This window comes from Elaeis guineensis, chromosome 8 (genome assembly GCF_000442705.2).
Source record: "Elaeis guineensis isolate ETL-2024a chromosome 8, EG11, whole genome shotgun sequence".
In the NCBI taxonomy this organism is placed as follows: Eukaryota; Viridiplantae; Streptophyta; class Magnoliopsida; order Arecales; family Arecaceae; genus Elaeis; species Elaeis guineensis.
The window spans coordinates 11128653-11150328 of NC_026000.2; positions in this window are offsets into that span (position 1 = coordinate 11128653).

A 21676-nucleotide genomic window follows, 5' to 3' on the forward strand; every position below is an offset into this window, starting at 1 on the left:
AAAAAGCATCGGCACCATGACTGTTCTTTCAATACATAAAAAAACATGGAGAAAAAGATCAAAAAGGAAAGGGAAACGAGACACAAACCATATCGAAAGGAACACACTACTATAGTTGTTTGTTTATCCATTTATGTAGCAAGGTATCGGACCAAGACGCTTGATTCCCCAAAGGAAGCCAAGAAGAGGAGAAAGTGATGCCTCCCTTGACTTGCAGCAGACTGTTGCTGCGTGAGCAACGGCTACTCATGAGCTCCCCACAAGGCCACCATCTTCTTCTTCTCCTCCCTGTTCTCCTTTTCTTCCTTCAACTTTTCCCTTCCTTCCCACTGCTTCCAATGAGTTGATGGGAAGGAAATGATGTGACCCAAGGGTACAGAAGAGATGGGTAATGATGGTGGTAGGAGGGCCATGATTGATGTTGCTTGTTGGGCCTTCGGAGGAAGGGGAGGTTGAGGGGGAAAGGGAGACCCCAAGGCGGTGTTGGCAGTACTGCTGCTACTTATCACGCGGAGTATTATCATGAAACCATGACTCTCCGCTCTCTCTCCTTTCTCTTATCCTTTTTCTTTCTTTCTTCTTTCTTTTTTTTTTTTCATGTTGCTGAAGCCTATGAAAGATTTTTTTGATGATAGAAGCCTATGAGATATGTGGTGATATTATTCCCCCCTAGGCTTTGGCCAATCCCTAAGCCTAGGTATGCTACTTCTGTCTCGGGATCGGTTAAAAAAAAAAAGGGGGCAGGCAAAGTTACCCCCCTGTGCGTAGACTAAAGTGAGTAGGTTGGTGGTCTAAAAAGACACAGGCAGGTGAGTTGCTATTATGGTGGCTAAGCTAAACAGGCTGAGAAAGGGAAAGGGAAAGCGAGAGTATGTTGCTATTACTTTAGACTTGAGGGGTGCGTGCCAATACTTGGTTTAGGCTGTCACGGTTCTTAAAGCCTTCTTCAATATTATACTAGAGAGAGATCCAACAAACTGTGATCATTTTGATCTCCGGCTCAAGGTTGACAAATGATAGTAACCAGAAGTAGACCTGAGAAGCTTATTGCCCAGCTAGCTTTTTTTCAATACAGTGCATGTTTATTAGATTAGATTAGCTCTGCTTGCCTGCTGTTTAGGTGCAGATTTGTGGGGATAGATAATGGGTTTGTTATAACCTGGCACTCTCGGACCTCAGCCACTTTAGCTTAGAGTTTCTGAAGTCAGACACGCGCCTGACCCATCGGTACTAATCGAGGTCTATTTGCTTTGGCGCACAGGTGTTGGAAGACTGGTGGTTGGAGAAGAAATCTCTTCCAACCTTAATTGCAAAATTCTTGTGATAAGCTTTCTGACAAATTTACATTGATTAATTGTGTAGTTCAGGCCACTTCCAGGCCAAATTCAAATAAAAAGGGAACGTTGTCTTGTCCACACCTTTTGCTTGCCTATCAAAATTTATGACGAGCCAGAAGTATAGAAATTGTTTGCAGATGGATTGTAGTCTGCATTTATGATAATGATTATATTATCATAAAAATTGCTTGTATGCACCTCTAATCAACAAAAATAAGCCAGTGTCATTGGCCTGGATATGTCTCTCTTCTATGGGATAAGGAATCTAAGCAGAAGACGGGCTGGGATTTGAACCCAGATTCATAAAACCAAACATTAAAGCATACATATGTTGTAAAAAACATAAGATTGATCATACAAAGCATGATAGCTCGCCGTGCATTTTTTATTTATTTTTTTTTTTTGATCATGTGCATCATATGTAGATTAGAAAAGGCCGGAAATGTAACTAGTTAACTTTATAAACACTCCCATATGCCCACTATATACATTGGACAACTGCGGAAAATGTTGCCGACCCTTGTTCATCATGTGAGAGGGGAAAAATCTAATCACTTCTGAATTTGATGGTCCTAATTTGTGCCAATGTTCATTAGCCATGAATTTTATTTTCGGTGCAAAGGTACCAAATTGCCAAAACTGGAACCCACGGTTGGTAAGTCATGTCATTAGTCGAGTTGCAATACTGTATTCAACATTATGAAAACATTTAGGTGATTGCTTATTGCATCAATTATTCCTTAATCAAAATCTTGGCTCGTCCAATAGTATCTCCATAGGACTTCATTTCGAGTTAGTCTAATTTGGGGTGGGGGCATCTTAAAGAGCTATATTAGAAGTAATTTGGAATGGACCGATGATGTATGAAGATTCAAGCCCATTATGATTCATCAGATTTATATCAGCGCCTCTCAAGCGGCCTAATTGTTGTGGTTTGCCCGACTCCTAGTCAGCAAATATCTGTCGCCTCTCAAGCGGTCTAATTATTGTAATTATCGATAAATGTCTGTCCGACCCCTGATCGACAAATGTCTGTCTCTACTCTTGATCGGAGGCTATTCTGTCCGACCCCTCGTCAGCATGTTTTTGATCCGACTTCTGATCTAAAAAAGCTAGTCGGAGTGCACATCTTAAGCAATACAGTCGCATGATTGATTATGACTCGTCTGACCCCTAGTCGGTGTGTGCCTGATTCGACCCCAAGTCGGATGGTTCTTTATCCGAATCCTAAGTGAAAAAGGTTTGATCCGATTCTTGGTCGGAGAACTTGTTGGTCGATCTTCAGTCGCATCCAATCCCTACTCGGCTTGCATATTGGAATAATCTCTGGTCAGCATAACAACTGCAAGTCGGCTAGTCTTCTAATCAATCCATCTAATCGAGTCATGGTCGGAAAACTATTAGTCCAAACTCCTAGTCGACCGGCAACTGGCTCCAAGCTCTAGTCGACACACCACACTCTTTGATCTCTTCTCGGAAGTAGATTGATCAGATTCAAGTTCAAAAGACAGGCACCAATTGATCATAGCTGTCAATCCTATCTGGATGCAACCGTCTGATCCTGAAAATCTTGCAGGTGCAACCACTTGATTCTGAGAATCACAACCAAATAACCACACCAAATTCAGCCAGCTTGTCTTCTAAGAATGGTTACACAATTGTCTCCTCTATAAATACTCAAGCTCTGAAGACCCAGATAAGTAATCCATCTCAGAGAGCTAAAAACTTTGCTTCTCTATTTATGCATTCTGACTTGAGCATCGGAGGGTCCTCGTCGCAACACAATCCTCCGGCTCGAATTTTTTTGCATCTTCCGACGTCAATCAGAAATAAGCTGCAACAGATAGAGGAAGGGCCGAATCTCAGGTCCTATAAAAAAAGCAGATAAGTTATAAATCTTAATGATGGCTTCATGCAGGACTTCCTCATGACGAACCAACGCCTCCACCTCCCAACAGGTGCAGAATGAAGTAAACCACTCTGCTCTTGCACCTCCAGCAATGGTGGAAGTTTCTGCACCGGTACAGCAACCCACGGCGGTGACTGTGGAGCAATTCAACCTACTTTTTCAGTAGGTGCAACAACTCATGGCTGTCGTTTAGACAGTAATTCAACCTCCACTGGCACCATAACAGTGAATCAAACCCAAATCCTTCCGACCCAGCAACTGACGGCGGATCAGACCAAGAACCAAGGAGATGGCGGTCTCCGAGTCCTCAATTGGAGCATGATTCAATCTCCGACCGACGATATCCTCCGCACTCTGAAACGCATACCAACCAAGATGTGAAAGTCGAGCGAAGACTTCGAGAAATGGATCGAAAGATCCAATAGATTTGCAACAACTCGTCAACACCATCCGATGGGTTCGATTCCAAACCACCTTTTGTGGCAAGTATTTTTTAGGAACCTATCCCACCAAACTTCAAGGTTCCTCAGCTGGAGAGCTATGACGGGACTACAAACCTCGCCGATCATGTCAACAGCTTTCGAACAGTCATGCTCCTTCAGGAAGCCTCCGACGCTATCTTGTGCCGAGCTTTCCCCTCTATTTTGAAGGAGATAGCCCGACATTGGTATTCTAGTCTGAAGCCAGCTTCTATTCACTCTTTCTGACAGCTGAGCTAAGCATTTGCTATCCATTTTATCACCAGCCGATGATAACAGAAACACTCGAACTACCTTCAGACCATCAAATAGAAAGAGGGTGAGTCCATTCGATCTTACGTAGCTCGGTTCAACAGAAATATATTGGAAGTCCGCGATCTAGATCACTCGATTGTAATGTCCATCCTAAATGGTGATTGTTAATGGACGACTTTAAAAAATCATTGTTGAAGATTTTTCTCCAAAATTTTTCGAAAATGCTGGCTCGGACAGAGAAATATGTCCGATTAAAAGATTCTCTGATGGAAGAAACCATCTGAATAACCCCAACTGTGGAGAATCAAGAGCAGAGAGGAGCTCGTTCACCCAAACGAAATGATGAAAATCACTGTCGATCAAGATCCCCAATGAAGAGAAGGAATATTTCATCGAAGAGGAATCATTCACCTTCGAAGCGATTCGACGATCTCACTCTTTTGAATATTTTTAGAAGAGAGATTTTGATGCAAGTGCGAACCGATCTGCCTCCGCCTCCAAAGATGCGGACAAGCCCAAACACCGTGATCCAGACAAGTATTGCCTCTATCATCGTGACCACGATTATGATATCAAAGATTGTTACCACCTCAAAGAGAAAATTGAGCGTTTGATCCGAGAAGGGAGGATGGATCGGTTCATCCGATGATAAGGTCCTCCACGTCGATATCCTCCAAGGGCTGGACAGCAGCAGTCGAGACGTCCTACGCTTCGGTAGCGATAGTGCCAGCCCTCTCAGCCTCAACCTAAACTGACACCAGCGCAACCACAGGCGGAGGGGTAGGGATAGCAGAAGATTGACCCCTGTAGGGTGAAATTCAAATGATAACTGGGGGATTGTCTAAATCAAGCCGCATGCAGCAAAGAGATCTCGGCTCGAGAAGCCAATAATCTTCACCGAACAAGATGCTGAAGGTGTACAAATCCCGTACAATGATGTGGTGGTTATTACTGTTAATATCGCTGACTATAATGTACACCGTATTTTTATTAATAATGAAAGTTTTGTCGATATTTTATACTTTGCTGCTTTCAATGCAATAGAGTTTATTCCAGAACAGTTAAATAAATTCAGTACTCTGATTCAAGGTTTCTTCGAGAGTTCGATAATTTTGGAGGAAACCATCAAATTATCCCTTACGGTGGGAACCAAACCCAAACAGGTGACCATCCACGTTGATTTTCTTGTGCTTAACCTACCGTTAGCCTACAATGCAATACTTGACCGACCAAGTCTAGAGGTGCTGAAGGCAATAGTGTCGAGCTACCACTTGATGATGAAGTTTCCGACGAAAGTTGGAGTGGAGCAAGTTTGAGGCAATCAAGCCATGGCCTGATAGTGTTTCGCTGCTAAGCTGCAGGCAAAGGAATAATCGGTGGTGCCCCAACCTGAACTCCCAATAGATTTAGACGCCCACAATTATCTAGCTGAGAAGCATGCTCGACCGTCCGAGGATCTAATAAAGATCCCTCTGAGAAAAAAAAAATTTCATCAAATTATGAAAATCAGATCATCTATAGATCAGATAACTAAAGCTCGACTAACTGCTCTTTTGTAGAAAAATACAGACCTGTTCGCTTGGATGGCGACAGATATACCTAACATAGATCCAAAGATGATGACCCGTCACTTGGAAGTAGATCCGACCTTCCGTCCTATAAAGCAGAAGAAGAGAAGTTTTGCCCCAGAGCATCAAAAAGTAATTGTTGAGGAAGTGGACTAGCTGGTCCAGGCCAGCTTCATCCGAGAAGCAATATACCCTGACTGGCTCATCAATGTGGCGCTAGTCAAGAAGACGAACGAAAAATGATGTATATGTATTGACTTCACTGATCTGAATAAAGTTTGTCTCAAAGACAGCTATCCACTCTCTCAAATAGATCAATTAGTGGATCCCACTTCTGGGCATGAGCTACTCACCTTCATGGATGCCTTCCTCGGTTATAACCAAATTCGAATGGCACTTGAGGATGAGGAGAAAATAGCCTTTATTACTGACTCTGGGATCTACTATTATAGAGTGATGCCCTTTGGGCTAAAGAATGCTGGGCAACATACCAGGGACTAGTGAATAAGATATTCAAAGATCAAATTGATCGCAACATAGAAATCTATGTTGATGATATCTTGGTAACAAGTTGAGCCACCCCAGATCACATAACCGATCTCCAAGAAACTTTCAGCATCCTGCACTAATTTCAGATACTGTTGAATCCCACAAAATGTGTCTTCAGAGTTAGCTTTAGAAAGTTTTTCGAATTTATGATCTTCCAACGAGGAATTGAGGTGAATCCAGAGAAGATTAAGGTGATTCTAGAGATATCCCCATCAAGAAATGTAAAGAAAGTCCAGTGCCTCACCGAAAGGATCACCTTACTCAATCATTTCGTCTTCAGATCAGTTGAGAGATGTTTGTTTTTCTTCTAAACCCTCAAGCAACCGAGGGACTTTCAATGGATAATTGAGTGTCCGAAAGTATTTGAGGAGTTGAAGCAGTACCTTAGCTCAACACCCTTACTTACAAAGCCCCAATCTGGAGAAGAATTGCTACTCTACCTTGTCGTATCTCCAGCAGTAATTAGTTCGGTTCTTATCCAGGAAGAAGGATGAATCCAAAAATCAGTGTATTACTCAAGTAAGATCCTTCAAGATGTAGAGACTAAGTACATAAAGTTGAAAAAATTAATATTCGCTCTGATCGTCATGGTAAAAAAATTTTGTTCCTATTTTCAAGCTTATACAATAGTATTACTCACGGCTCAATCGATCAAAGCAGTCCTCCATCGTCCGAACACGTCGGGATGGGTTGCAAAATGGGCCTTACAGCTTTTCGAGTTCGACATTAAGTTCCATCCATGATCTTCAATTAAATCTCAGGTCTTGGTGGACTTCATCTTTAAGTGCACCATCCCTGATGAGGAGGGCTCGGAGGCTTCAGAGGATAGCTCAATAGTGCTAGAGGAATAAATAAAAATGAACCATAATCCTGAAGATCAGTGGATTCTTCATATGAATGGATCTTCCAATTCATCGAGATCAGGAGCTGGGATCATCTTAACCGGATCGAAAGGTAATGTGGTGGAGTATGCTCTATGGTTTAAATTTTCAGCCACCAACAACGAAGCAAAGTATGAGGCTTTAATTTTCAGGCTCAAACTTGCAAAGAATATGAGAGCCAAACACTTGAAGGTCTTCAGTGACTCTTAACTGATAATGGGATAAGTCAAGGATGAATACGAAGCTCGAAAGAAAAACATAAAGAGGTACCTCAAAAAGATAAAAAAACTGACCACATCTTTTCTAAGTTTTAATATCCAATAGGTACCTCGGACACAAAATATACAGACGGATGCACTATCAAAGCTAGCAGTCTCTCTACCATCTAAATTCAAAAAGAAACTTACATCAAGATATTGGAAACCTCAAACCTAGAAGAATCTCTTGCTGTCCAGCAGATTGATGAAGAACCTTGCTGGATCGACCCCTTGCTAAAGTACCTCAGGTCAGATGAATTACTATCTGACAGCCAGAAAGCTTAAAAAATTCGTAAGTAGGCTGCCTGCTATGTGCTTCATGACGATAAGCTATATAAGCGATCATTCTCTCTTCTACTTCAAAGGTGTCTGTGACCATCCGAAGCAGGCTATACACTAAGAGAGGTCCATGAAATGATTTATGGAAATCATTTGAGCGCAAAGACTCTTTCTTACAAAATCCTTCGACAAGGCTATTATTAGCCTTCAATGCAAAAGGATGCTTCCAATTTTGTCAGAAGATGCGATCGCTGTCAGAGGATTTTCAATGTTCAGCATCAACCAGCGATGCCCCTTGATCCTATCGCCGCTCTATCACCTTTCGCTCAGTGGAGAATGGACATTTTGGATCCCTTTTCTCAAGCCTCAGGACAACACAAATTCTTCTTGATGGTCATTGATTACTTCATAAAGTGGATGGAGGTCGAGCCCCTAGCCCATATAATAGAGACTAAGGTTAAAAACTTCATCTAAAAATTCATTATTTGCCATTATGGTCTCCTGAGAATGCTGGTAACTGACAACTGCAGGCAATTTAGTGGCTTGCGACTCCGAAAATTCTGTGAAGATCTTAGAATTAAACAACGCTGCACTTCAGTTGGACACCCACAAGCAAATAGAGAGGCTGAAGTGACGAACAGGACTCTCTTGCAAGGCCTGAAAGCTAGACTTAATCAGACTGGAGGGTTTCGGATGGACGAACTGTATCATGTGTTGTGGGCATACCAAACAACTCAGAGAATTTCGATCGAAGAAACTCCATTTAACCTTGCATTTGGAACTGAAGTAGTTATACCGATTGAGATCGGACTTTCTCTTCTCAGGATCAAGGAGTACAACGAGGACACCAACTTGGAATGGTTGCGAACTAACTTTGATCTAGTTGAGGAGAGTAGGGAACGAGCTGTCGTGCGAATGGCCTCCTACCGATAAAGGGTGGCCAAATACTATAATTTTTAAGTCAAGTCTAAGAAATTTTGAGTCGGCGATCTGATGCTATGGCGCATCGATGTCTCATAGCCTATGGAGCGAAAAAAGCTATCACCTAATTGAAAAGGTCCTTACCAAGTGGATGAGATGGTATGCCCTAGAACTTATAAACTGAGGTAGCTTGTTGGAACTCCACTCCAAAGAACATGAAACTCAACTAATCTCCATATGTATTGCTAGTGATATTGTAATTTTACTGAAGTATATGCATGAATGAACGCTCCAATTTATCAAAATCGGTACTTCCACATATAAGTGAGAGTAATACCAATGAAGGGCTTATATTTAAACTCGATATTTGATCGACCTTGAGATGTTAAAATTTTTTGATTGGCTTATATTTAAACTCGACCTTTGATCGATCTTGAGATGTTAAAAGTCTTTGATCGGTTTATATTGAAACTCGATCTTTGATCAGCCTTGAGATGTTAAAGACCTTTGATGTACTTATTTTTAAACTAGACCTTTGATCAGTCTTGAGATGTTAAAAGTCTTTAATCAGTTTATATTGAAATTTGATCTTTGATCGATCTTGAGATGTAAAAAGTTTTTGATCGGCTTATATTTAAACTCAGCTTTGATTGGTCTTGAGATACTAAAGGTCTTTGATCGGTTTATATTTAAACTCAATCTTTGATCGATCTTGAGATGCTAAAAATCTTTGATTGGCTTATATTGAAACTCGATCTTTGATCGACCTTGAGATGCTAAAAGTTTTTGATCGACTTATATTTAAACTCGATCTTTAATCAACCTAAAAATTCTAAAAGTCTGAGATCGGCTATAACTATCCCTATTCTAGCATTAAAGGCAAAAGAAAGGTACCAATGCATAACTTGAGGACTTGCGTCATATAGCTACTCCCTCAACCTGATTTTCAGACTCAGAAGTAAAGGAGTAGCATTACGAAAATTAAAATTTTGTTAAGTTAAAACTTTTACGATGACCATGTAGAGTCAGTGTGATTCAGAAAATAACAACATGAAAGAAAAAAAAATGAATGCATGGTTGAAAAAGTTATTACTTTGTTCCAACAAAATGTATTTATAAGAGTCTAGTCAGCTTTTTGTCTGACATTACAAAATGAAGAAAAGACAAAACGAAGAAAAGAAAAAAGTTGACTACTCGACTAGTGGGGCATCGTCGATTGGTTGCACTTCGTCGACCTTGAAAATTATCCCATGATCAAAATCTTCGACGCGCTGCGCTCTATAAAAATTATGAATTTGAAAAATATATAAGTATTCCCTCGCTTCTCACATAGCTGCATCAAAACATCATCCATGTCCATCTTGGGATTGGGCAACTTGAACAGATCAAGTTATGGGTACAAAATTTGAATTGTATTCTGACAAAAGCTGTAGCTGGAATGACGTCCGCCAGCAAAAATCATGTGGATCGTTACTAAAAACTATTCATTAGCTGCTCATAAGATTGGGAAGAAGAAACTCTTTCTCCTCCCATCGAAGATCAACCTTTTGGCTCCCGTTCTCCCGACCGAGATCTTTCGCCATGGGTGATCGAAAAAGACATTTGAGCAACGTCGGTGATGGGAGCAGTTGCTTGGATGCCTCCCTATTGTATATCCTTGGGAACGGCGACGATCTTCTTGCTATCCAATGTCTTTTGCAACTTTAAAATTTCTTCTCTGGTATTGCGGACTTCATCTTGAATTTGCAATATCCACTCGGACCTCATCCATCCAAACTCCCTACACTTAATCAGAGACTCCAAGTTATGGATTTCTCCATGAGCAGAGTCAAGCTGACGATGATATACGGTCAATTTCATCGTCACGCCTCAAAACTTTTTTTTTGCTGCATCGAATATCCTCTGCATCTCTTCAGTTAATTATGCCTTCTCAGCGCTACATGCTACAACTCCTCACCGAACTTTTTGTTGAAGTCTACTGGCTTCTTTCTCGGCCTCACCAAGTTCTTTTAAGCCTTTCACAGTCTCTTTCCCCAATCGATAGCTTTTTCTTCAAAAAATTTAAGTTTCTTCTCAGGCTCTTAATGTGAGCTTTAATCTTGACCGCCATCGCTGGAGGAAGAGGAGTGGCTAGTAAAAAAGCAGCAGCTATCGGACCAATGTTACAAACATCATTCATCAACTATGCAAATAATTAAAAATAATAAATTCAAAAAGCTCGTAATTTTATTTCATTAAATGAAAGTTTCTTACAGAGATAGATAAAATAAAGAAACAAAAGGGGGACAAAAAATACAAGTATTTAATCTCTGACCTTCTCTTGGAGAGTTATATTTGAAAAAAGATCAGAGATACCTGCATCATTAGTTGAAAAGGAGGGCGGCTCGGCAAGTTCTCCTTCTCAAAAATGGAAAGCTCAGAGGCAGTGTGAACTTCCTCGCCATCTTCATCTTCATAGTCCAAGAAAGCGAGATCAAGCTCCGGATGCTCATCCTCTATCAACTTTCAGCAATCGATCCAGTCTTCTTTGTGAGTCTGATAAAAAATCTTCTTGCTGAAGGCCACATAGCTGTCGTGGTATTCTTCAAACATCTTAAATATCTCAACTGCTCAAGCCATCTCCTCAGCAAAGGCAAGTGATGCCTTGAATTTCTCGACGGAGGAGCGCTTCGCATCTTGAATGTGCTCCTCAGTCCTTCTCTCCACCTCTTTCTCCCTCTTCAGGGTGATGGCGAGATCGAACTCCACCTGCTCGAGGGCCCCCTACAGATGCTTGATCTCAGCCTCTAGTTTCTTAATTTTCATCCGAACTATCTGAGCATCCATCTCGACTTTCTTCTCAACCTCTCGCGTCTATGCCTCCCTGACCGAGCAGTCCGACAGGTTGACAAGAACATGGAGCAGCTGCAATTCAAATCGACTAAGTTAGAAAAAATATGATGATTAAAAAAGAAAAGAGGGATGACAGGATAAATACTATACCTGGTGGCCAACGATCAAGGATAGTTTTCTCAGACTGGAAACGCTCATCTTGTCTATCTGCTCTAATTCTACCAGAATAATAAAATTTTTGACAGTTTTTCAGACTGCCTTCCAATCTTGAAAAAATTGACCCTCCGAAATATCATCGAGAAGGGCCTCATCATCGTCGATCTTCTTAAAAGATTTTGTCCGAGCAGAAGACTTGAAAGGCTGAGGTCGCTCGACGATCCCTTCTCGAGAGTCGACGGTTAGGGTCGGAGTAGATGCAGGTGTTGTCAAAACTACTCTGATCTTGGAAGAAAGTGCTTGGTCGGTGGTGACAGGCTTTTGGCCGAGCTCGACAAATTTCAATTTTTTCTTTCTCTCGATTTTGACGGCCCAAGTCTTTCTCTTCTGTGGAAGAGAGGCCTTCAATTTTGCAATATCCTTTGCCAAAGATTACATTTCTACAGTTGTTCAATAAATATCGGGTTAGAAAGCTATATATATATATATATATATATATATATATATATATATATATATATATATATATATATATATATATATATATATATATATATAAAGCATAAACGATCCCACTCACTCCTAGATTCGCTAGAGGAAAGCTCTGTCGAGAAAAAAGATTCATCGGACAAAAGCTCATCCAGATGAGGAGTGTTGTGATCCAAGAGATCCCTAAGTTCTTTTTGTTCCTTGGCACTCAACTCTACAGACTTCAAGGATAAAGCTTCGATCCAACCCCAGTCCGAAAGCTCCCAATCATCTATCAAAGTACAAGAAATAAAAAAAAAATGGCTCTTCCATCCATGAATGGATGAGAGAGCGCCAGAGATCAAAAAAGTAACACCCCTCTGAGAGAAAACATACAGTCAGTCGGCGTATGGATATTTCTTCAATATAAAGAGAGCTTGAAAAAGAAGAATCGAAGGTTGGACTTCCATCTGAGAATAAAGAACAAAAAATTCTATGATATATCTAAAAAAATTTGGGGATACAACACAGAAAGCAATCCCATAAAGCCTAAAAAGCTCAAAGATGAAGAAAAAAAAAATCTAAGACCTGCCTGAAGATTTTTCTCATACACCGCTAATCGGCCCGAAGGTGGACTGTGAACTCGAGCAACGAAATCAAAAAGTTTAAGATAGAATTCGTCTGGAATAGAATATTGGGTTCGAAGCAACTCCAAATCACTTAAGGTCAATTGGAATTGGATCCCACCAGGTCCGACCAAAAGGCTGATTTTGAACTTAGGATTTTTTGAATCCTTCACTTTCTCTCGCATGGGTCTCTCACTCACAGAGCTTTTGGAACCCATCATGGAGACAGAAACTTAAGAAGAAACGAAAAGAAGAAAAACCTAGAAGAAGTTAAGAGGGACTTACCTTCGAGTAAAGGATCAAGAGGAAATGACTATCTTTCGAGAGCCCTTCACGCAATAGAGGAGAGAGATGATGGGAAACAAGTCCTTCACATGGTTGAGAAAGAAGAAAAACTAACTGTGGGAGCTTTGAAGTAAGAAAAGTGGCAAAGGGAGAAAGACTTTTGCAGGAGTCAGTAGGGTAAGGGAAAAAAAATAAAAGAAGTCATCCCTTTAAATAGAAGGACACACGTCTCTCAAAGGACATCAAGTTAGAATGAATTTCTAAAATGGACCATGCATCAAGCTTTTATTAGCTCAAAACTGGCCGACAGTCTCCACATTTAATGCATCTCAGCTAAGAAAAGTGGCATCTGCGCTGATTTCAAAAATTTCATCATTAGTTCGATAATTTTTTTATCTAAAAAATTATATGTAAATATTTGATTTAAAAAGAGCTCTTTACATCTCTGATCATTCAGAATACCAAAATAAATACTCCCATAGTCCGACCAAAGGTCGGACTTGGGAGTAGGGGATATGTGTTAGGAGTAATTTGGAATGGACCGATGATGTATGAAGATTCAAGCCCCTTATGATCTATTGGGTCCATATCAACATCTCTCAAGCAGTCTAATTATTGTGGTTTGCCCAACCCCTGATCGACAAATGTCTGTCCCGACCCTCGGTCGGAGGCTATTCTGTCCGACCCCTCGTTGGTATGTTCTTGATCGAACTTTTGATCTAAAAGAGCTAGTCGGAGTGTACACCTTAAGCAGTGCATCCATATGATTGATAATGACTCGTCCGACCTCTAGTCGGCGTGTGCCTGGTCTGACCCCTAGTCGGTCAGTCTTTGATCCGACCCCTAGTCGGATGGTTCTTTGTTTGAATCCTTGACGAAAAAAGTTTGGTCCGACCTTTGGTCGGAGAACTTGCTGGTCGATCTTCAGTCGCATCCGATCCCTACTCGGCTTGCATATCGAAACAATCTCTGGTAAGCATAACAACTGCGAGTCAGTTAGTCTTCCGATCAATCCATCTAACCAAGCTTTGGTCGGAAAACTATCAGTCCCAACTCCTAGTTGACCGACAACTAGCTCCGAGCCCTAATCGACATACCACACTCTCTGATCTCTCCTCGAAAGCAGATTGATCAGGCTCTGGTTCAAAAGGCAGGCACCAACTAACCACAGCTGTCAATCCTATCTGGGTGTAACCGTCTAGTCCTGAGAATCTTGCAGGCGCAATCACTTGATTTTGAGAATCACAACCAAATAATTGCATCAGATTCGGCCAGCCTATCTTTCAAGAATGATTATACGACCATCTCCTCTATAAATACTCAAACCTCGAGGATCCAAATAAGTAATCTATCTCAGAGAGCTAAAAACTCTGTTTTTCTATTTGCGCATTCTGACTTGAGCGTCGGAGAGTCCTCGTCGGAGCACAATCTTTCGATCCAAAATTTTTTGTAGGTTGCTCCAGCGCTGCGCCTCTTTGTCTTCCGATGTCAATCAGAAACAAACCGCAACAAGCTGAAAGGGAGTTGGAAAATGGAAAGTAATAAAGTTAGCCAAATCTGCAAGATATTAGCTTATCAAACTCCTAACAAGTGTGCACTACTCCGATCAAATCCTATCAACCCTGCATGAGCTCAGTCCTAGGAGGAATCTACAATTGAATCAAGGAAACATACCCAAAATTCTTATTTTCAAAATCTATTATTATGGTCTATAGAAGAAAAAGGTGATATCGAAAAGATAAATCCTGGCCTTTTCATATATACCACACGAATAGCTATCTTAGGGAAGAAACACGAACAACATGAGTAGATAAAAATGTTGTTACCTGTATCCAAAAATGTGTTTAGTATTTCATCAATTATTCATTCTCATTTTCTCTATCAAACATATCTTGATAAGCACAGGTATCAAAAAAAAAAAATTCTAATTACCTCGATTATGATCGTAGCAAACCTCAAGTAGATGGACCCATTGATGAGAGAAAGCGGGAGAGGGGTCGGTAGAAGAAGAGGTTCGAAATTGTAGGGCGATGGATTGGGGAGACAAGACGATCAAGAAAAAGACCAAACACCACCAGAGGGGGAAAAAAAACCTAGAAACTTTTCTTTTCTTTTCATTTTTTTCCCCCTTCCTATGAGAATAGGTTAGGAGAGAGACAGATAAAGCAGGTTGAGCCTAGTATTTCTTACTGCTGGAAACCCTGTTTCCAGCTCCAGGGATCTAATAAAGGAATTATTCAAACAGTCTCTAAATCGAAAATAAAAATCATTATAGAGTGATCCTTTTTGATCTTTGGATTTCTTTCCATTCACAAACATCTTTATTATGGCTTTACTGGGAAATGCTTATAGTTTTGATCTCAGGTCATTAGCTCATAATTATCAATCTCTTTCTTTGTCAAATTAAACAGGTTCGGATTGTGTATCTTTCGCACAAAAGAATGAATGATCTCCTTTCATGACGTCAATCATTGGATCATACTCCACACATATTTCAAATTGATCATTGTATGATCCAATTATTAATACATGCAAAGAAAAATAAATCCTACTTTTATATAAAAAGTACAATCCTCATGCAATCATCTATATATATATATATATATATATATATATATATATATATATATATATATATATATATATATATATATATATATATATATATATATATATATATATAACAATGCTCTATGGAAGAATATTGGGGTGTTGCCAACTCAGCTCCTCAAATGAGTTTAGTTGTACCACCTAGACAGAAAAGCATTAAAAACCTCCATCGATTTAATGAAGCTCCCTACGAAACGTCGCGACTTGAGTCCCCGCGGCTCCACACGAGCACCGGCGAACCCCAGTCACTATCCAAGCTTCCCTATTCGGCCACTCCAAATCGATGGCCGTGCAAGCACCAGCGACCGCCTGCGGTCAGGGCCGAGGAGGGGAGGCGAGGGGATTGGTAGTGCCAGAGCTGGGGGAGAGGAGGGGAGTTAGTGGTGCCGGAGTTGAGGAAGGAGAGGGACAGTCGTCGGTGCTTGCATGGAGCGCAGGGGCTTGGGCTCACGGAGCCGAGGGAGCGAAGAGGAGGGGACGGCAGTAGGACGAAGCCACGGAGGGGAGGGGAGAGAAGGGAGTTGGTAGCATCGGAGCTAGAGGAGGAGAGGAGAGGGGGTTTGGTGGTCGTGCGGAGCCGACTGCGGCACGAACGGTGGGTGCGACGTGGACGGCAGTGGGGCGGGGCTAGGTTGGTGGCGCCAGAGCCGGGAGAGGCGAGGGGCGGTCGTCGGTGCTCGTGCGGAACCGTGGGGGCTCAGGTTCGTCGAGGTCGAGGGAAGGAACAGAAGGGGATAGTGACAATGCAGGGCCGCAGAGGGGAGGGGAGGGGGTTGGTGGCACCAGAGTTGGGGAATGCGGCGGGGGCGGGAGGTGGGAGGGGAGACGACGAGAGGAAGGAAAGGGGAAAGAAGAAAAAAAAGAAAGAAAAACAAATATTTGGAGAAGGAGAAGAAAAAAGAAAAAAAATGTTATTATTTTATTACTAATAATAAATTAAAATATTATTTTTAATATATTAATTTTAAAAAAATATTTGAGAGAGAAAAAAATAAAAAATATTATTATTTTATTATTAATAATAATTTGAAGCAGAAAAAAATATTAATTTTAAAATAATAATAAAAATATTATTTTTTAAAAATACTATTTAAAAAATACTATTAATAATAATAACATATTATTTTTAAAAAAATTATTTTAAAAAATTAATAACAAAATATTATTTTAAAATAATAATAAATATATTATTTTTAAAATATTTATTTATTATTAATAATAATTTGAATAATAAAAAAAATACAGCAACATCAGAAAAATTATTTTCGTGCATCCAGTGTGAACGGCGGTGGGGCAGAGCCACAGTGGGGGCGGGGCGAATGGTCGTGACCTGGATCTCATGCTATGAGGGCAGGGGCGGCAAAAGGAAGGAAAAAGAAAAAAAAACATATTTAGGGAGAGAAAGAAAAAAAGAAAAAAATATTATTATTTTATTATTAATAATATTTTTAAAAATAAAAATATTAATTTTAAAATAATAATAAAAATATTATTTTAAAAAATAATATTTTTGTTATTAATTTAAAAATACTATTTGTATAATAACATATTATTTTTTAAAAATTAATTTTAAAAATTAATTAATAAAATATTATTTTTAAAAATTATTATAATATTATTATTTTTAAAATATTAATTTATTATTAATAATAATTTGAATAATAATAAGAATATAATAATATCTGAAAAATAAAATAATAACATCTAAAAAAATTATTTTCGGGCATCCGATTTCATGCAACGTACGTATCTTTGACTAGTTATATGAATGTTGCATTGTTTAGGTTTTGCTGAGAATCTTGGCACCACGTACAAGAATCATATATGGACACTAAGGATATGCATCAAATTATTTTTGGCATCAAATGGACTACCCATGCCTCAGGATCATTCCAGATGAGTAATAGTTGACTACCTGAGTGAGAGAAACAGACTTCCACACACCGGCCAGCTTTTTCTTCTCCTTTACCCTCGTCCACATCCAATGCCAATTCCTTCACATGAGCAAGTAAAAAGTAGCTGCGTAAAGTAGAGGTGAAGGTGCGGGGAAAGACAAAGCCTCCCCTTTTCGTATATTTTTCAACACCAACTACAACCATCATCGTACAGAGACGTGGGCTCTTGTCCGAGCACGGGTAGTAGTCTACCCTTGGGAGAGGACCCACGTTGGATGGTACCATTGAGCCCATGTACAATATATATGTGCAACTATTGGAGAAAGTGGAGAAAAGAGAGAGAAACGAAATAAATAAACAAAATAAAAATTTGATTTTGCATCTCCACTGAAACAGTAATGTGGAGATCAAGGAGAGCAAATTTTGAATTGGCATCACAAAACTGTAGGACAAGTACGAAAGATTGAGAAGGTTTTAGCATAGAATAGAGAAACTCATGTTATAGCTATTTAAGACATTCCAGGCCTTCTTTCCTGTTTATGCCCAAGGCATATATAACTTTAAGATCTTATCTGGTAGTGGAATAAGTTCATCAAGATTAATGGTGCATTAAGTTTGTAGTTGGGTTCAGAATCTAAATCAAAATAGATTGGAATGTGAATAGAGTAGTCAGGTATTTGGTTTGTCGTTGGAATCAAAATTAAAAATAAAATAAAATAAATTTTAATATAAAAAAATACGAATGTTTGGATTTTTAGGGGACTAAAACTTTCAGTCCCCGTAAAACAAAAATAGAAAGGAAACTATTATAACCAAACAACCGAAATAGATGTCATTTATTTCCATTTCCATTATACAATTCAATTTCTTATAGCTAAACATGCCCTAAATGGAATCACCTGGAATAAACCACTCTCAATACATTTACCATATTTCAGTTATTTTAACGTCATAAATAAATCTGGATAAAGTCTACATACTTAGCCTTATTTAGCCAAATAATTTTTCTCTATGCTTGAATAACACAATAATAAAAAATAATTTGAAATTACAGAAAAGCTACAAAGCTTTTTTTCACCCTCATTCCACACTAAATAGATTAAAACGATATGGATGGATAGTCAAATTGCACTAGAACTGACATGGTTTAATGTTCTACACCCAATACTATAATTATACTGGAACTCATAGACACCAATGATGATCTTTCCGGTTCTCTCTCCAAGTGCACGTAGTTTCATTTGATCTGCCGACCTAATCTAAAGCTACACGAATTCAGGCCTAGCTGTGGCTCTGTCCGAACCTAATAACATCTTTATTTGACTCAATTCTTCTGCCATCTTTACCATTTGTCTTTATTCAGAATTTACTTAATTTCTCCTGACTCAGCTCCTGTGAAAAGGCGAAATTTTGAGGCTACGGAATTAAGGGGAAGGGGAGCAGGTGGAGCCCAAGCCAGACGCCGACCGCTCATAATTCGCGGTGGAAAGCGAGCAGAGAAAAGAAATATACTCTGTCCTCCTTTGGATCCTTTTTCGGCCTTTCAATTCCCCTTTGTTCCCGTGAGGACGAGCGCTATTCGGCCGGTCCCCATCGTGTTGGCCCAAACAACAACCGATGGAAAATGAAATGAGATGGAAACGAAACGTAGCATCGGCGTCAGCATGAATAGGAGCCGGCAATCAAACACAGCCTTCCCCCAGTCTTTTATCGGTGCGCCGTGTATTGCCCCCAGGCCCAGCAACCGCATGCCGAGCACTGTAGGAAAGAGCACGCCTTGCTTCCGCTGTTGTCTGAGAATACTGGCCATTTGATCCTAAAAAGCAATCACTCTTTTCCAAAGCTTTGCACTGATTTGATGGGATATATCCTTTCTCCAAGATTTGATGGGATATATGTACTCTATATTGTATCCACAAAGGCTTTAAAATACCTCCTTTTTTTTTTCTTTTTTTTTTTTTTTTTAATAATGAGAGTACTGCGGAATGCGACTTGGAACTCAGAGCATTAATTAGAAAAACAAAAAATCACCCGTGAATCAGATAGAACATCCAGGTACATACGGTCTCTTTGGGTTAATTTTGGGGGGACATACCGTAAGATTTTTCTTTTTTGTTTTGCCCGTGACTTTCCAGCATGCGCGCATTGTGCAAGTCCATCACCACATGGCACAATGGGGGCCAGAAGAAATCAACCACGGAGATGCCAAGCTTTCGCGAAGTACTACTGGGTTCTAACAAGGCTGAACCTGGGAATCCATGCTGCAAGCACGAGGCTCATATAACCTGAAAAAGGTGATGTAGATGATAAACCATTCATGATGGGGGCATGGAAAATTATATGAAGATTCTAATCAAAAGGAACGCAAAACTGCACTCATCTCAGCCCCACGTTCTAAGGACCACCAGGTTTTGTGGTGCGCAGAAGAATATGGCCAGAATTTTAACTGTTTCAGCACGAGACGGAATTCATCAGAATCAGCAGATGTGACAACTCTGAAATACCTAACTTTTTTGGAAGTATACAGCTTGCGGATACCCAAATAGATCATGTTACTTAGAATCCTAAAGAACAATTGACAAAAAAAGTTTATGTCGCCCTATTGACGGTCACAGGCTAGGCCTAGGCTGAGCCAGGCGCCGGCCCGAACCAAGCCTGAAATTTGTTCGAAGCCTACATTTAAGCCCAACCTTAACTTAAACAGTTCGAGCCTGATCAAGGCCCAACCCAATCACAGTATAAACAAGGATATTGCCGTCGTGTCTTATTGCAAAGTCCCAATCACAGCATAAACATGATAATATGAGCTAGAAATAATGAGTTAAATTTGAGTATGTGAGACTATTTAGTTATGTAGAGGGAAATAGATACAAAGAAATAACAATGATGTAGTTAAAGATTACAGGTATTTAAATTCATGTAGATATTAGATGAAACTGAATAACAAAGTGATATCCAACCATTTCGATTATTGATCAAAAACTATTTTAATAGATGTATATTAATTTAGATGTGCGGTGTCAGCACCCAATATTCAACAGGTAGGAAGGTAAAGAAAGAATAAATAAGAGAAATGAAAATAAATTGGTGATAAATACTAAGTAAAACAATTCTCCAGCCACTGAGATTGGGAGGTTGTCTTACTAGCCTTTGTTGACGGATCCATGTTATTTCAATGATTATCCAGGGTTCCATGCAGAGGGTTCCATGCAGTATTGGAGTTGATTCTCTCTTGTCAGAGGCTGTTAAATTTTTTCACCGATGTAGCTTTCACTAACCACCAAATAAGATAGAACTTAAATGTATGTACATTATATGCAGGAATCATCGTGCAAAAGCACGGGTCCCTACAGTTTTATACGTGATTCCCTCGTGGTTTGATGCCATTAAATTTCTTTTGGTTCACCAATGTAGCTTTCATTTCATTCAAGTTCATAGCGTGAGCTTTGCATCAAAAAAAAAAAAAAAAAGCTTCATAGGGCTTGAAAGTCCAATTAGCATCCTTTGCAGTATACGAACTGTATCTATCATTGAGAGATAGATATGGCCATCAAACAACACATATATGACAAAGTATATGACAGTGGACCACTTTGCTTGGTGGTTATCCAACTTGGCCATCAAAGGCTGCATAGCACTTTACAGTGCAGCCTATGTACCGTGAAGAATCGATACTCCTAAAGTTAGCCATCTTGATTTCTCAGTCTACTAATCCATCACAAGCTAAAAATCGGATTATCCATGTTCACTTCAATTAAAAAAAAAATAAAGAAAGAAAATGAAATTCAAGTGTGCTTTTTCATGCGGCAACAAATTGGGCTTAGGTCAAATCAGGCTCCATCCACAACCAAATCTAATTGCATGTGTAGAACCTGAAACTAGATGAAAACCTAATTCAAAACTTCACACCCATACCCAATTGTAGGCCAAAAAAAAAAAAGATATTCTATCAGGTTTCAAGTAACTCGAAAGGTTCGGTTGGTTGGGATGTGTCAAATTACAGGCTTGTAATCTGAAAAAAAAATACTACATTTGGTTGGAGGTAATTCTATATAAAAATATGATGAAATTTATAGATATGTCCTTCAACATAAAATAATTTTTTAATACGAAGATAGCATTGTCATCTCCAACCAAATGTAATGATTTTAATGACATAGCCATTTTTATAATGTCATCTACATCTTAATTTTTTTACAAAAACTCTTTATTAAATAAATTCGAGAAGATATCAAAATAAATTCGATGATTATAGATGCAGCTTTATTAAGAGTATTTTTAAAAATATAGATTATCAATATTTTGAAATTTACTAAATATCAACTTCCCATAATATTCACTTCACCTTCCTTTCAAAAAATAAACATGA